Below are 3793 nucleotides of genomic sequence, written 5' to 3' on the forward strand. Positions count from 1 at the left end.
AACTACAGGACTTGCACATTCATATACAGGGCTGCTGAATATTGCAAAGCATATATTGATTACTTGTATTGTGATTGTTTGGTTTGAACAGATAATCAATTGGTTGTGTATGTTATAATTGTGGATTGAATAGAAGAAGTAAATGTTTGTGTGGATTGCCTAATCAACAAGAATATAAAAAGTCTTTAAAAGTATTGTAAGAAGTCAAGAACTCATAAAAAGACTCTCAGGAATTTTAAATAACCCAATTCACACCCCTCTTGGGACTACACCTTAGGTTTCAAATTATAATTCAGAAAATTTATGAGTATATAGGTTTGGGGAAATATAGTTGATTTATTGGAAATATGTATATATATTATTTCAGGATTTTAGAGATAATACCTCGTGAGCATGAGGATAAAGTTGGAGGCGACCCTCCCAGCTAGTTAAGTAAAGGAAATATGCTATGCTAGTAAATTTCAAAATATTATTAGTAAATTATAGTTTTTTTTTTTATTAAGGTACATCATATAAATTATAAAATTTTAAAGATTTTAGAACATGGGTTTTATTAATTGTGTGGCCTGAGTAGATATTTGATTAGTACATATTTTGTATAGTTTTTCAGAATATCATGATTTATAGTGTATATATATAGACAGATATATTTACCAGACAAAAATTTACAAATATTGTATAGAAAAGTATTTTACAGTAAATACAGAATGTCATGCTTTCCAAAACCATAACACGTGGACATTATAGATTATTCAGTCATATATTACAGTTATTCTAGTAAGATGTTATAGTATTTTCATATCAGATTTATAATGTTATGTTATTTTGGAATCATGATGAAACAGTAGGATATCTATAGAAATAGTATATACAATATCAAACCCTAATGAATCAAAGTTATGTTCAATTAGTAGAGCACGGTATCGTTGCTATTTTTAGATCAGACTGTAACCACATATCTCAAATAGTATGTGGATTCTGTCAACCGTGCCTATGGAGAGATTGCAGTCTCCCTAGTATTCTGGATTGAGGAGGCTAGTTTGATGTGGTAGTTACCAGTTCCGAGCCTAGGAGAGGTTACAGTTTGGCTGGACTAAGGATTGATAGAGTATAGTTGACTTACCTAGTAGGCCAACCAGGATTAAGTCCTGCCTACGAGCCGCACAACCCTGTCATGAGGGGTTAAATCATGACGTATAGTTTTCTAGGATAAACATCTTAGTTATATATATCTATACAGATTTATAGAATATCAACAATATAGTATGATACTTGAAGTATGAAAAAGTAGAAAACTCAGATATTACAATTATACTTTAAACTATGATAAATGTAAGTTATACTGTATATTGTTTTACTAGTTTTTACAGTTTCAGATATTGTCATTATAATATTTATGAAACTCAGTTGCCACACACTAGTAATAGCATATTTCCTCTTACTGAGCGTTGTCTCATCCCAGTGGTTTAACATTTTTCAGGTGATCTAACTAGGCGAGCAGATCAAGCTCGCAGATAGAGAAATCTTTTGGTACTGCCCTATTTTAAAGGGTAAGTGAGTTCAGGGGAATGTATTTTTGATGTAGATGAAATAGGGGTGACGTGTAAACATGTATGTATCATTTGGAAACACTGAATTCTAGTATTGTAAATATGAATGTATGACTTTATGTTTTCCACTGCATAGGTGTGTCGATTTATGTACAAGGATACCTTGGTTCTATCTGGGCCCTAAGATATTATAGTAGGTATTACAGGGGTATCAAAGTAAATTATATATATATAATGGTGTAATTTTTGGATTGTTATAGTTTGGTATCAAAGCCTAGGTTGTTAGGTCCCGTAGACTCTAGAGTATAGTAGAAAACAATACCAGAATATAGGAATGAAATCATAAAAAAAGTGGAACAAGATAACAGTGAGTTAATGTTGGGGAATTATGATGAGAATTTAGGATTCTGTTCTGCGGTTTGGAGGTAGAATTTTGGGGTGGTTTCTGTGTTTTTCCTAAGGTGACGATTTCAAAAAAACCATAGTAAACTATCGATGATTTCTATTTCCATATGGTAGGGCCAGACCTTAAATTAGTGATAAGAGGTAAGGGGCGTTTTAGTTAGTATAGTATTAAGGTTTGGATTCTCAAAATAATTTGGTAATATTGCAGGATGGACCTGGGAGGTAGTAGCACTCATGCTAGTGGCGACGACGAAGCAGGGCCTTTTGGTGCAAGAGGCGGGGATTCGGATGCTATGTTACATAGTGTGGCTCAACAGGTCATGGCTGAGATTGCCCAGAGCTCCAGGGAGTAGGGAGAAGGGAGGTCTAACTATAGCTCAAGGGTGCACGATAGAAATTTTTATAAAGATGAACCCACCAGCATTTTCAAGACAACTGATTTTGTAGTTGAGGAGAAATGGATGCAAAAAGAGATTGAGAATATTTTGATGGTGCTTCAATGCACCAATGAGCAAAGGGTCCTCTATGCCACGTATAAGCTAACATGTGAGGCTGAGAGATGGTGGATGACCACTAGATTAATGGAGGAGCAGAGATCAATTCTAGTGCTTATGACCTGGGCTCGATTCAGAGACATATCCTTTGACAGATACTATCCTTCCTCAGTCAGAGAGGCTAGAGTACAGGAGTTTTTTAGCTTGTCCCAAGGATCGATGACAGTCCAGTAGTATGCGGTGAAATTCATCAAGTTGTCTCATTTCTGCCCTTATATTGTTCCAAATGAAGCTAAAAAGGCCAAAATGTTCGAGGGGAATTTGAAGTGGGACATTTATAGACAGGTAGTAGTATTGAAGATATAGGATTTCTCAAAGCTGGTTTATAGGGCCATAATAGCATAGAAGGATTTTCTGAGAGAGACTGGGATACAAAGCCAAAAGAAGAGGGCCACACCTTTGAGTTTTTCAGCGGGATCCAGCTGAGGCCCTTAGAGAGTAGGTAGATCCAGTGGGGGTCAAAGGTAGATGACAGGGCACAGTGGATTACAGGGTGGTCAGTCTTATCCCACCTGCCCCAGATGTGGATGGAGACATCCAAGTGAGTGCTAGTTGGGAGAGAATGTCTGCTACCATTTTGGGAGACTCGGCCATGTGGCTCAATCATGTCAGGGACCACCGATTTATGCAACAACTCCCAAACTGAACTGGGGAGGTCATTAGGGGCCCCGTGGAGGCCAACAAAGGAATACAACACCGGCGATGGTCTATGCATTGACATTGAGAGACGCCTAGACTACTAGAGACATTGTCACAAGTACACTTACTGTATTATCATATAAAGTTATTATTATTTTTGACACAAATGGCACCCATTCTTTATATCAGTGGGGTATGTTGAAGTAACTAGAGTAGAGGCACAGTTATTAAATGTTAAGCTGTCTATAGTCACGCCGACGGGATCTATGGTGAGGTGTAGGAAGGTACTTTGAAATTTTCCAGTAGGCATTCAGGAGAAAGTACTACCAGCTGATCTCGTGGTACCAGATATGCAGGGTTTGATGTAATACTAGGTATGGATTGGCTAGCAGCTAATCATGCCAGCATAGATTTCCATAAAATTAAAAAAAAAAAAAAAAAAAGTGATTTTTAGACCCCCCCCCAAATGAGCAAGAATACAGATTTGTGGGTTCACATGTGCGTACCTCGCCATAGCTAGTGTCAGCTATTTAGGTGAGGAGACTGCTACAGGGTGGTTGCTAGGGGTATGTTGCCTACATAAAGGAATTACCAAAAAAAGAACTAAAATAAGCTGATATTTCAATAGTTAGAGAATTTCCAGAT

Source organism: Malania oleifera, chromosome 8, assembly GCF_029873635.1.
Source record: "Malania oleifera isolate guangnan ecotype guangnan chromosome 8, ASM2987363v1, whole genome shotgun sequence".
In the NCBI taxonomy this organism is placed as follows: domain Eukaryota; kingdom Viridiplantae; phylum Streptophyta; class Magnoliopsida; order Santalales; family Ximeniaceae; genus Malania; species Malania oleifera.